The sequence below is a fragment of the Neovison vison genome, chromosome 11 (genome assembly GCF_020171115.1).
Source record: "Neovison vison isolate M4711 chromosome 11, ASM_NN_V1, whole genome shotgun sequence".
NCBI lineage: Eukaryota > Metazoa > Chordata > Mammalia > Carnivora > Mustelidae > Neogale > Neogale vison.
The window spans coordinates 13,142,894-13,157,613 of record NC_058101.1 but is presented as its reverse complement, the minus strand read 5'-3'; the positions used below and the strand labels follow the sequence as shown (position 1 = coordinate 13,157,613).

Sequence of the window (14,720 nt, the reverse complement as noted above, 5' to 3'; positions counted from 1 at the left end):
AAGGCTGACGAAGACTATGAAGGACGTATTAAAAAATTCTATAGTGTATTGAGGACCCAGCTGTGATGATATGACACCAGTTTACAAGGCTGCAAGATTTCTTCTGGTTGTGATCAGGAGTATACAAATAGGAGCCAATGAAATAGTCCTATTGCTCTGTAGTTGGAGATTATTAGCATGGGTGTGGGGACGTAGAAGATGGTGAAGGCGCTGAGGGGGCTGTCAGTTGAGTGGCTGAAATGATAAAACCTCTAGGCTGCATCAGACTAGAAGAGAGTCATGGCGCTGAGGGCGATGGACTGAGATAAAATCGCGAGAAACTGGCATTTAAAGCCATGACTTGCAGTGGAAGAATAGGGTTAGTGGGACCGTTGAAAGATGGGAATCTGTAATTAGAGATCATAATTATGTATTGCAAGTACTTGCTTGTGTGTCTTCTCGTTCCTAGAGTGCAGGAATAATGCCTTCTGGCCCGTAGTAATCCATAAAAAACGAATGGATAAAATAAATGGTTTTTCTGGACTTACCACTGATTCTGCCTGCCTAGATAACTGCAGTAGTACTTTTGTTAACTCTGAGATTATTACTTGTAAATGGCACCAGAGGTGTTTGAAGCATATTAAGCATAAGGAAAGGCAGCTTCGTGTGGCATTCAGAGTATAGACTATGTAGCCCAGGGTCTAAGGTCTGAGGTCTACACTTAATACCTGTGTGAGTTTAAACAATTTACTTAACCATAGTCTCAGTGTCTTCATCTGAGTAGTAGTACTTTATAATAGTACATAGTACTATGTACTATGTACTAAATAGTAGTAGTTTATAATAGTACAAACATATACCACAGCGTTTTTGCAACTTGAATAAATTAATATTTGTAAAGAGCTTAATACAGTGCCTACCACACGGAGATGCTATATAAACATCGTTAAATAAACAAAATATTTAGGGTATTGGAACCACCCTCAGTTCAGAAAGTTCCATGATCATTAGGTTTGGTGTTGGATTCAGTTGAGTGCTTCTCAGTGAAAGAGCCAATCTGACGGAAGTTGTCAATATTCCATTCATCTCCTATTGCTTATTCCAAATTTAGTCTCTTCCCCACACCTCCTGACAGCTTCTTATAACGGTAGGAGTGGTTTAGCACATTAGTATCTTAATTTAATAAGTATCTTATTAAATACGAAATTTTTCTTCTTTTGAGAACATTGCATAAGCAAATTGGAATTAAAAAAAAAAAACAAAAACCACAGGAAAAAAATCTTGAAAATGGAGTAGGCAGATTTACCTGGCAGGCATCCACACTTCCCTTCAGGAACCCCACACGCAACATTCCAGGTATGATCACATGACCATATACCTCTTCACTGTTGCAGGTTTTATTATCTATGATCTTCACTAATCCTTTCTGGAGTATATTAGGACTTGTTCCTAAAGGAAGAAAATCATACAATTTTTGTTAAGTTAATATTAATATCTCTGGCTAGGCTTATTAATTCCTAATGGTAGGTACAATTTCCAAATCAATGTAAAACATACATTTTAATTAGGATTTTGTCTCCTTTCTTAGTTATAAAGTAGATTACATGTATGTCTTAGAAAACAAAATGAAAAATTCATATTCCAGAAACATACACTTTATAATCATTTTAAGATTTTCTGCCATTACTGTAATTCTGAATCATAGAATTTAGATTTATTTTTTCTGCTTTCAGATGCATTTATGAACATAAATAGCCACTAAATCTTTACATTATTAAGGTCATGGGGATGCATTGCCTTGTCACACAGGACTACTCATTTCTCTTCATTAGAAATGCCCAGTCCTCTGCAGTCTTGTTTGTTTGTTCTGGTGCTTACCTGCATAAAACAAATATTTATTATATTTTGTGGAGATTCTCTAAATGTAAGCTTTGTGAGGGCAGGAATATTTGCCTATTTTATTCAATAATATATCCAAAACACTTGGACCTGTATTTGGAATAAAAGTAATAATCAAGATAAATATTTATTGTATGAGTGAATGAACGAATGAATAAAATGGAGGAAATGAATTACTTCTTTAAATAATGCATTTAAAAACTGCCACTGTTAAGGGAAATTATGATACAAGCTCAATGAAATTGTGGTTTCTGTGTGAATGTGGTTGAGGATAATTTTCAATCCATTGCACATTGTCCCCTTTAAAATGATCTATAGAACGTATTTCTCAGATTAGTTATGATAAGGAATATTTATTTTTAACTTCAAAAACTCAAATTCAAACCATGTGTGGAGGAAGGTTAGGAACTCACCATCAGACTTCAGTGTTCCCCATCCAGTGACCACCACATCTGACTTGGGTGGGAATGTGTGAGTAGCTTCTGGAAGACATGCTCTTCGGTGTTGCTTGTATGTAATACTGGTGAGGACAGATGCACAACAGCAATGTCATTATCGCGTGTGGGGTAATGGTACTTTTCATGAATTATAATATCCTTGATACTTTGCTGTGTTTGTGGGTCACTTAAGAGGAGCCCAAAACTACCATTCCATTCTTTTTCTTTTTCTTTTTTTTTTTAAAAAGATTTTATTTATTTATTTGACAGACAGAGATCACAAGTAGGCAGAGAGGCAGGCAGAGAGAGGAGGAAGCAGGCTCCCTGCCGAGCAGAGAGCCGATTTGGGTTCCTGATCCCAGGACCCTGAGATCATGACCCGAGCTGAAGGCAGAGGCTTAACCCACTGAAGCCACCCAGGTGCCCCATAAAATGTATTTAAAAGATAAGCCATGGGAACTCATTTTATCTGTCCAGAAGGCTCAAGAATATTTAGAAAGATAAATATGGTAAGATTAAATAAAAAGTGCAAGATTACGACACAGAGTAAACTTATGGAAATTAAGGAAATAGCCTAAATCTTCTTTTACAATCATTAAAAACTATAAACATATGGACATTGGGGAGGGTATGGGCTATGGTGATTGCTGTGAAATGTGTAAGCCTGATGATTCACAGACTTGTACCCCTGGGGCAAATAATACATTATATGTTCATAAAAATAATTAAAAAGACTATAAACAGGAAGATATTTCTGACTTTTACTATTATTTGTTAATCAAGGGTTTGTATATTAAACACTGAAAAATAGTGCTGTGAGAACACTTCAAAGTGTGCTCGCGTGGCTCAGTCCTTAAGTGTCTGCCTTCAGCTCAGGTCATTATCCTGGAGTCCTGGGATCAAATCCCACATTGGGGTCCCTGCTCAGCGTGGAGTCTGCTTCTCCCTCTCACCGTCTCCCCACTTGTGCTTTCTCTCAAATAAGTGAATAAAATATTTAAAAAAAAGTGCACTTCAAAGTCTCAAGGGTAAGAGGGATTAAAAAAAAAAAAACAGTAAGTGCCACATAAACAAATAGAAATTAGTAAAATGAAACCTCAAACAAAGGGCTAAAAAAAAAGCAAATGCTTGGTGCAATAATAGACCCTTTAAAGAAATAATAATTTCAAATCGGGCTGCTATGTACATGGGAGGATGCAGGATGAATTCAAATACTTATGACTAAATAAATCAGACCAGATGAAATAATTCTGAGAAAGAAATAGGAGACCAGTGCTCTACTTGGGATTTAGTTTCTTTATAAAATTGAATTAAGTCTAGCTTAGTGATTCTCAACTGAGGGCTATTTTGTCCTCCAGGAGACAGTTGGTGTTAATTGGAGACATTTGTGGTTGTTCGTCCCTGGGGGATGCTACTGGTATTTGGTGGGGAGGGACCAGGGATGCTGCTAAATATCCCGTAATGCATGGAACAGCCAACCCAAAACTAAGAATCATTTGGACCAAATATAATAGTGCAGATCCTATTCTAGCCTGAATATATCTTTTTTTTTTTTTTTTAACTGATTCATTGAGTAATTTTGAGAGTATACGTCACAATATGGAACATTTGGAGGCTTAGTTGTGTGGCCATATTCTTGAAAGACATGTATCAGACTTTTGGTGCATGAGTGGCTTTGAGGCCTTCCGTGGTGCAGAGCTTACTTTATGAAGCAGTGAGCAGGAGTGACGAGCCCTCTGTTACTAATCAGAGTGACTCCCCACCGGTGCACACTATTCCGCTGCAGGCTAGCTTGCCAAGGCCATTCCTCTTCCTGGGCATCCATGCCCCCTGCTATCTTGTTGCCAGAAGGAGTTATTGTTCCCTGTCCACAACCTGCTTAAAATAGAGTTCACTAGCATACAATGATATTGCTATTATTATGCATGCATTGCTCTAGTAAACAAACTCTCCACTGAGGAAAAGCCCACAGTCTTGGAGAAGTTAGGACTAACTGTGGACATGAAGTTTCCTGAGAATTTATTCAAATCAGATGGACATCTTCCTCCCCCAACCTCATCAGTCACGTATGCTCTCCGTATATCTGTACGGCCTTGCTCTGATCTGTTATAAGAAGCAAGTGAAATGAAATGTTTGAATTTGGAAGATAATGATCAGTAACGGTTGTCTATGTGAGCCTTTTAATTTTGTGAGCAGTTGTTTAAAGCAGTGATTGCCCCGAAACATTGATAAGAAAGAGTGAATGGATGTGAATGTCAATGGGATATTGACAAGAGAAAGAGTAGACAAAAATGCATTCACATTCAAGTGACAATCCACCATATCTGGTTAAAAGGAATAACACACAAAGAGAGCCAACCCTTTCCCAAAGGGATATGCTTCTCTGTGTCAGAACTGTGCTCTCCTGTCAATTTAGATCCAAAGAAACTGCTAGACTCTTTTAAGTCTTTAAAGAAAATCTGCAGTAATCATGCATCTTCACTCTAATTCTGTCTCTGATTCTCTTGACTAAGTCATCTTACTCTAATTAAAACACTGAGCTTATTCCCTAACAAGTTTATGGCATCTTTTTTTTTTTTTTTTTTAAGATTTTATTTATTTGACAGAGAAAGATCACAAGTAGGCAGAGAGGCAGGCAGAGAGAGAGAGGAGGAAGCAGGCTCACTGCCGAGCAGAGAGCCCGCTGCGGGACTCGATCCCAGGACCCTGAGATCATGACCTGAGCCGAAGGCAGCGGCCTAACCCACTGAGCCACCCAGGCGCCCCAAGTTTATGGCATCTTTTACTAGAGATGGTCAGCCTCATTGATTAAAATTTTTTCGAGGGCAGGAAACATATATTTAAAAAAAAATTTTTTTGGGGGGCACCTGTGTGGCTCAGTGGGTTAAACCCTCTGCCCTTGGCCCTGGTCATGATCCCAGAGTCCTGGGATGGAGCCCCACATCGGGCTCTCTGCTCAGCAGGGAGCCTGCTTCCCCCGCCCCCCTCTCTGCTTGCCTCTCTGACTACTTGTGATCTCTGTCTGTCAAATAAATAAATAAATCTTAAAAAATATATATATATATTTTTAGAATCTATCATGGAGAACCTATCACCTATAAGGAGTTCAATAAATGTTTATAGAAATGAAGTCTATGTCATATGACTCACAAGACATCTTGAAATAAAAATGATACTTGACTTTGAGACCCCTTTCTGGAATGGGTGTGTTCCTAACATTTAGAGAATAAGAAAAACTTGCCATAATCAGTGCAGTAGACATCGATAAAAGCAGTGGTGGTCAATCAGGGACAATTAGCCCCAGGGCAAATTTGGCAATATATGGAAATATTTTTGGTTGTCATAATTTGTGGGGGGTGTGCACTTTTGGTATGTAGAGGCCAGAGATGCAGCTAAAAACCCTATAATGCATATGATTATTCCTGAAACAAAGAATTGTCTGGCCTAAAATGTTAATACTATTAAAGTTAAGAAACTCTGAATTAGAAAAAGGTATTTGTATCAAGAATGAGAACATTTAAATTAATTGGAAAGGTTAGATGGTCAGTTGCTTCCCAGGGATGTGACAAGATAATGTCTTGAGATAATCGTCCCTGAAGATGGAAAGTCATCGGGAGCACGGGGGAGGGACATGTAGACTTTTAAAAAGGTCTTTGTTAGCCTTTTGAAGTCCTTAAATGTGTATATTGCTTCTTGATTCTAGATTGTTCTCTTTGATGCAATCTAAACATCAGATTGTTAAGGCAACCTTTTAGTAAAAGCCACTTACCTGCAACACAGCCTAGGTGATTGTTATTTTTGAATGCAAGAGTCTCACTTTTGACTCACTGAATATAACTCCCTTTTCTTTTCCTCTTTCTTTCCACTCCCTTATCATGGAATCTACAGAGGATAAAACAAATAACTCAGAACCCAAAGGTATAAAGGTTCATCCTTATCCTCCCTTCTGTTCGGACAACTCCTAAAGGAAGTTGGCTTTTACTCAGCTTCCTTCAGAGAAATATAAAAACAAAGATGCTTCTCTGTGGGCTAGGAGAACCTCCCTGGGATGACTCTACTTTCCTGTTTGTGCATTTGTTCAGAATTGTAATCTAATTTATATTCATGCATCAATTTCCATTCTGAGTTCTCATTTACTCATTGTTGCTATGTCTCTTAAGCTTCTAGCTGCCACCTCTGCAGTATTACCTTGTTATAACCTCTACTGAAATCTTACATGGCACCTTTTAGCTTTTCTTATATCAGAAGAGGTCATACAGCAAATTTTAAAAATTTAAGGAATATAATGAAGATTTGATGGCTGATACTTCCAGAAACGTCAAAGAATCTACCCAGCTCTTATAGCCTCCCACTCTTCTAACTTCCATCCCATCATTTATCACTATAATACACGTACCAAACTCTATTCTTTCTTCATGTACCAAACTCTATTCTTTCTTCAAACCTGTTTGATTTTTCTTGCCTACCTCTCCCCTCTTGCTATATATTTAAAGTACAATTAAAACCTCAGATAGGCCAAGTAAGGTTCAGAATACTGATCTGGTTGATTGCTTAGTGTTCTAGCTAGGGGATATACAAATTGGCTGATCTCTTTCTTATTGCTATTTTTATTCCTGTCTTGATTACTTCTCTTCTGCCAACCTGACTTATTTTTAATTGTAGATTTTGATGGTATCAGTACTAAAATTTTCAACTGGAATGGACTTTAAAATGTCCTATTGGGATTGTTCAGTCAAAATATATCAGAGAAAAATAATCTAATACAGCTTTGTGTTTAATTTTGCCCAGGTTGTTCAACTCTGCTGTGACTGAAAGGTAGTAAGAGCCATCAAGGTTGGTGTCACCGGGCCCCAGAGGGTGATTTCCAGCTGTCCTAATTAGTCTCAGTGCCCAGGTAAGAGCAGTGCTTCTCTGACAGCCCGTGACAGACTCTAGCAACCCTGGGGATCATATTTCCCAGGGCTGTTGGTGGGAGAGAGGAAGCAGAATGCCTTTGACAGCAAGGAAGCTGATCGTGTGTAAGTCTCAGCACATGAAACTTGGCATGCATGATCAGAATTCCACAGTGAGTTCCCAGGCCTAAAGTTTTTATAGGTAGAATAAAAAATACAACCAACATAAGTACCTTGTTTGTGCTATCTTCTTTTATCATTGCAACAGCTTGGAACTGAAGGTTTAAGAAACTGATTAATAACCATCCAGTTAGTATGTGTTGGATCTGGGCTCAAAACTGATGTGTAGCTGGTTTTCAGTCCTAAGTTCTTAATTATCACTGCTTGTCCCTAGATACCCTCTGCCATTATGGCATGTAATAATGTGTTTCTTATTTAAAATCAGTTGTAGCAGTCAATTTAATAAATTATATCAGTCAATTTAAGACCAATCATAATCATCTTTTCCCAGGTTTCTAAAAGCAGACTTCCCATTACATTTTTGTGGACACTGTATTGATTGTCCAATGTAAGTCTTTTTTTGCCATTCAGGGAATTAAATTTCACTAGAAGATAACTCTTTGTTAATGAACTTACAAAGCATTGAGAAGATTTTCTGCTGTCAGTGTTGCGATATCTAAGAGTCAAAGAAAAGGAAATAGGAAACATTTACATTTATGAACATATTTTTCAACATTAATAATTATTTTGTTTTGAGGAACACATTATTCATAAATATAACCACATTATTCAATTTTGACTCTATAACTTCTATGTTCATGGATTAACACAGAAATAAACTCTTAGTATTCATTCTTCTGTTCCTAAAAAGACTCTCAAGTTTCTCATTATAAGTTGAAAAAGAGGTCTGCATCCTGGAAAGCACTAAAATACATGAAAAATAGTGACCTTTCACTGTATCTTCAATCCAAATCACCAGATAACGGAATTATCTGACCTCATTTATGTACCACTTTAAATCCTCTTAGCCCCCCCAAATTTATAAAGAACTTATCAAACTCAACACCCAAGGAACAAATAATCCAATCAAGAAATCAAGAAACATAAATACACATTTCTGCAAAGAAGACATCCAAATGGCCAACGGACACATGAAAAAGTATTCAGTATCACTTGGCATCAGGAAAGCAGAAATCAAAACCAAATGAGATACCACCTCACACCAGTCAGAATGGCTAAAATTAACAAGTCAGGAAACAACAGATGTTGGCGAGGTTGCAGAGAAAGGGGAACCCTCCTACACTGTTGGTGGGAATGTAAGCTGGTGCACCCACTCTGGAAAACAGTATGGAGTTTCCTCAAAAAGTTGAAAATAGAGCTTCCTATGACCCAGCAACTGCACAACTGGGTATTTACCCTAAAGATACAAATGTAGTGATCTGAAGGGGCATGTGCACCGAATGTTTATAGCAGCAATGTCCATAATAGTCAAACTGTGGAAAGAGCCTAGATGTCCATCAGCGGATGAATGGATAAAGATGTGGTACACACACACACACACACACACACACACACACACACACAGTGAAATATTATGCAGCCATCAAAAAAAGAAATCTTGCCATTTGCAACAATGTGGATATTATAGATATAATGCTAAAGGAGATTATGCTAAGTGAGATAAGTCAATCATATGATCTCTCTGATATGAGGAATTTGAGAGGCAGGGCAGGGGGTCATGGGGGCTAGGGAGGGAAAAAATGAAATAAGATGGGATCGGGAGGGAGATAAATCATAAGAGACTCTTAATCATGGGAAACAAACTGAGGGTTGCTGGAGTGGAGGGGGTGGGAGGGATGGGGTGGCTGGGTGATGGACACTGGGGAAGGTATGTGCTATGGTGACCACTGTGAATTGTGTGAGATGGATGAATCACAATCCTGTACTCCTGAAACAACTAATACATTATATGTTAAATAAATAAGTAAATAAATAAATACTATTGACCCATATCTTATTCCAGCCACAATGTGGTGATGAATTCCACACATATTTGAATCCTCTTTACTCAGAAGTAATTTCACACATGCCCTTCTCAAGTTAGCACCTTACGTTTCTCAATTTGTGCCAGAAGGAACCCATTGGACATTTCCAGATGGGCAATGGGAAATGTGGGAGTTAACTCTGTGGGAGCTGGTGTAATGCTTCCCCCTTTTGTCATACGGGAGCACAGTTCTGATATATAACTCAGAAGATCCCATGGGATAGAGCTAGATTTGCCTGTGATGCTGAAAACTCTCCCTCCCCATTTCATTCCTTTTGTTCTATACTTTCTCAGATCAACTACTATGTGCAAGTCTCTGCTGCAGGCTCTGCTTTTTGAGAAACCAGGCTAAGATAATGAAATAACCATATATCATAACAAATAATGCTAATAACTAGGAAAGACTATGTATATTATTTTTTAAAAAAGATTTTATTTGTTTATTTGATAGAAATCACAAGTAGGCAGAGAAGTAGGTAGGGCTGGGGAAGCAGGCTCCATGCTGAGGAGAGAGCTTGATGCGGGGCTCCATCCGAGGCCACTGAGATCATGACCTGAGCCGAAGGCAGAGGCTTAACCCACTGAGCCGCCCAGGTGTCCCAAGGCCATGTACCTTATTATATTTAGTGCCTTTTTGGTGTTGAGTTGTATTTTGCTCCTTTAAAAATTAATATCTTTTGTGTGATTTCATTATTCAGAATACTCAATTAAGCATGCCATTTTATTTCCCATTTGCTTTGGATTAAAAAAAATTATTTGGTAATAAGGCCAACTTTAATATTGTCTTCTCATTCCTAGACATGTAGGGAGTTTTTTGGGTTAGATTTACAATAGACAATTTTGCTCTTGGCCCCAAATCCCTGCAGAACCACCAAACCATGATAAAAGTGTTTGAGAAGAGTGTGGACAAGTGGATCACAATTATGTCCCAAATTTCAGATGTAGAAAAATGTAAATATACTAACCATTTCTACTTGAGAGTTTCTCTTCAAAAATGAATCACCACTTGCTTAATAGGTTAAATACTATAAATGCCAATGAAAGTTCATCTTTATTATACTCTTGCATTTCTATAAATCCAGGAGGGATTATATTCGACAATTATAGTTACACACTCTTTCATTAGGTTGCACAACAAATCAAGGAGACAAGAGAATCCTTTACCAGAGCGTCAACTTGTTTGAACAAAAAGGCAGGAGCCAATTTAACCATCAGACAGACTGACTAGATATGAGTCACACCTACTTAAACAGAAAGGTGGCCCATTTCCATCTAATCCTTTATAGCTGCCTTCCAGAAGCTAATTTTTATTGGGCAGGATAATTTGGGGTTTTATTTTGAGCTTTGTGTGGTTAGTAAAATGTATCAAACCATATTAAGAGTTTGGGAAATAATTTACCTCCTGTAGATTAACTGGAAAAATGTCAAATCCTATACCTTACAAGAACTAATCATTTAGAAAACCCTACTATGTTCACAGAACTTTTTTCTTTCTTTGAGGTTTCTTTATTGATGTATGACTTGCTAAAGGGAAGAAATGTTTGTGACTTATAATTTGCTTTTAATAGTTGTGTTATGCCAGAGCTTCATAGAGTAACTATCACTTGAGTGGAGGAAGGGCAGGCGCAGTACATGGGGAAGTGATTTAAGTTGTCACTCCCTCGGATTGAGTCACTGCTCTTTGTGTTTCCTACTTTTTAGTTTCCTTGGCTCACACTCAAAGGCTAGAATTCCTATGGATTTACGTTTGAATCAGGAGTCAACTCTGTCACCTAAGGTACTCTTTGTACAGCTGTAGCATATAAAGGAAGAGACAAAAAACAATGGCATGGCCCCTGCCAAGAAGGAGATTCCATCAAAGGATAGTAAGACAAAGCATTTTTTTTTAATACAACTTACAAATGATACATTTATTTTTATTTATTTTAAATTTTTTATTTTTTAAATTACTTTTCACTGTACTAGAATTCATTGTTTATGCACCACACCCAGTGCTCCATGCAATACGTGCCCTCCGTAATACCCACCACCAGGCTGGCCCAACTTCCCACCCCCAGCCCCTTCAAAACCCTCAGACTATTTTTCAGAGTCCATAGTCTCTCATGATTCATCTCTCCCTCCAATTTCCAACTCCCTTCTCCTTCCTCTCCATCTTCCTTTGTCCTCTGTATTATTTCTTATGCTCCACAAATAAGTGAAACCATATGATATTTGACTGTCTCCGCTTGACTTATTTCACTCAGCATAATCTCTTTCAGTCCCGTCCATGTTAAATCCACTCTGAGATACCACGTTACACCAGTTAGAATGGCCAAAATTAACAAGACAGGAAACAACATGTGTTGGAGAGGATGTGGAAAAAGGGGAACCCACTTACATTGTTGGTGGGAATGCAAGTTGGTGCAGCCAATTTGGAGAACAGTGTGGAGATTCCTCAAGAAATCAAAAATAGAGCTTCCTTGTGTCCCTGCAAATGCACTACTGGGTATTTACCCCAAAGATACAGATGTAGTGAAAAGAAGGGCCACCTATACCCCAATGTTCATAGCAGCAATGGCCACAGTCGCCAAACTGTGGAAAGAACCAAGATGCCCTTCAACAGACGAATGGATAAGGAAGATGTGGTCCATATACACTATGGAGTATTATGCCTCCATCAGAAAGGATGAATACCCAACTTTTGTATCAAGACAAAGCAGTTTTTTTTAAAAAAAATATTTTATTTATTTATTTATTTCACAGACAGAGATTACAAGTAGGCAGAGAGGCAGGCAGAGAGAAGAGGAAGCAGGCTCCCCACTGAGCAGAGAGCCCCATGTGGGGCTTGATCCCAGGACCCTGGATCATGACCTGAGCCCAAGACAGAGGCTTTAACCCACTGAGCCACCCAAGCGCTCCTCAAGACAAAGCAGTTTTAAAAACAGCTCAGGAACTGTGCATTATCTTCTCCTGTGGGCCAGAAATCACAGACAACTGACATGGACCCTGTCCTCAGTGAACTTGGGGTGTAGTTGGGAGAGTTGGACGACGAAGTAGATAATGTAATCTTGTATGATTAGTGCTATGGTAGATTTGTGCACAGAAAATTGGAGGCACCAGGAAAAGTCACTGAACATAGAGGGACAGCAGGGAAAATAGGAAGAGCTGGCAACAAAAATTCTTTTGGAAAGGAACCAGTGAAACTTATTGGGGGCAAAATAGGCATGATTCACTCATCGTTGAACATTAGATTAGAAAAGATGCTTAGATGCTTTCTAAATGAGGCTTTGGATCTGTAATTATTTAATATTGGGTGTCTATCTGAGATTCAAAAGTGAGAAATAAAAATTTAGATGTATTGGTGAAAGTTTGATATCTAGTGACTATTTTCTTCCTTAAAAAAATATCTAAAACAGGGCGCCTGGGTGGCTCAGTGGGTTAAGCCTCTGCCTTTGGCTCAGGTCATGATCTCAGGGTCCTGGGATGGAGTCCCACATCGGGCTCTCTGCTCAGCAGGGGGCCTGCTTCCCTTCCCTCTCTCTGCCTGCCTCTCTGCCTACTTGTGATCTCTCGCTGTCAAATAAATAAATAAAATCTTTAAAAAAAAATATCTAAAACACATCGCATGCTCTCCTTATTGCCCTTCACTCAGTTACCCCATCCCCCAACCACCTCCCCACAACCCTCAGTTTGTTTCCCGGAGTCAAGAGTCTGTCATGTATTTTCTCCCTCTCTGATTTCTTTCCATTCAGTTTTCCCTCCCTTCCCCTGTGAGGTGATGAGCACTGGCTGTTATGCACAACTAATGAATCACTGAATATTAAGTCAAAAACTAATGAGGTACCATTATGTGGGCTAATTGAATTTAAATAAAAAATAAAATAAAATAGACAATTAAAATTACAAAAATAAATGAGAGAAATGGAGAAAAATATCTGAAACATAATAATCATGAAAACTAAACTGTATGATTCTGAAGTAGAAGGAAGACTTTTATAGAGCAGAAGATAAATAGATCATGGGCTTTAACTGTACTTAGGTGAATTTATTACGTTGCATAAGTCCAAATGGTAAATAAATTGATTAATCCTACTTTTCAAATATTTTCCCAAGGGTTTCAGCATTAAAAATATAGAGGAGATTACTGATTCTCTTTTGGAGTATTTTATGAGATGTTTAAAATGTTTCATCTGTTTGGTTTGTGAAAATTTAAAAAATATAAGTAAATGTACATGAACTTACTAAGTAAGGTAACTACTCTAAACTTTTTTTTATAACTCAGGAATTATTCTCTTCCACCTTGGAAGTTCATTCATAATATTTTCACTGCCCCCTTCCTCCCAAAAAAGAGCATTAATATGAATGGTCTGAATTAAAAGGCAAAGAAACGGAACAGGCACTTGGATTGTGGTTGAACAAAATGTGATTCTTTGCACACTGAAAGTTTTAATTAATCACCTGGCTATGTAATTAGCCTCAGTAAATGCTTTTCTTTATGCTTCTCAGTAGACTGAAAATTATTTCTGTGGTTAGACGTTACATATTTGTCATTCCTTGGAGTGATGTAGATTAGTTCTTTACAGCACATATCTTAAATATGGTTTTTTTTTTTTTAAAGATTTTTATTTATTTGACAGACAGATCACAAGTAGGCAGAGAGGCAGGCAGAGAGAGAGAGGAGGAGGAGGCAGGCTCCCTGCTGAGCAGAGAGCCCGATGTGAGGCTCCATCCCAGGACCCTGGGACCATGACCTGAGCTGAAGGCAGAACCTTCAATCACTGAGCCACCCAGGCGCCCCTTCAATATGTTTGCTATTTTGACTCTGAAGATGAAAATTTAAAAAGTATTTTATTAAGAGATAATTATAATAGATACATCTTTTAATAAAATGTTTTAGTAAAATTAATACACTTTAAAATTAATTAAGTCTTTAACATTAGTTAAATCTTATATACGCAGGTGGGAGTTTTTAAGGTAGAACTGTGCTTCAATTTTTTTTATTTTTATGAAGATTTCAAGAAATATGAAAAATCCAAATTTATTTGGATATTATTCTATACTTAGCCATCGTTGGTTTTAGCCTTGAAAGCAGTACAGAAGGTTACTGCAATGAAGAGAGGACAAAACATGTCCTGGGAAGTTTGTTTGTTTGTTTGTTTTTAAGATTTTCTCTATTTGACAAAGAGCAATACCAGAAGCAGGGCGAGCAGCAGAAGGAGAAGGAGAAGCAGACTCCCCACTGAGCAGGGAGCAGATGCAGGGTTTGATCCCAGGACTCTGGGATTATGGCCTGAGCTGAAGGCAGACACTTAACTGACTGAGCCACGTAGGCCATCCCATGAAGAGTATATTTAGACAGTTATGTTGATACAGTGAGCAGTGGACAATGTAAGTGATAACATATGCATGGCTTAAGCTTTTGAAATGACACACTTATGTTTCTTTTTTTCTTTTTTTAAAGATTTTATTTATTTATTTGACAGAGATCAC

At 38.0% G+C, this 14,720-nt stretch overlaps 1 pseudogene; it reads right to left on the bottom strand.

Moving 5' to 3' along the window:
* Nucleotides 1-14,720, bottom strand: part of LOC122890174 — a 41,080-nt pseudogene that overhangs the window by 2,414 nt on the left and 23,946 nt on the right.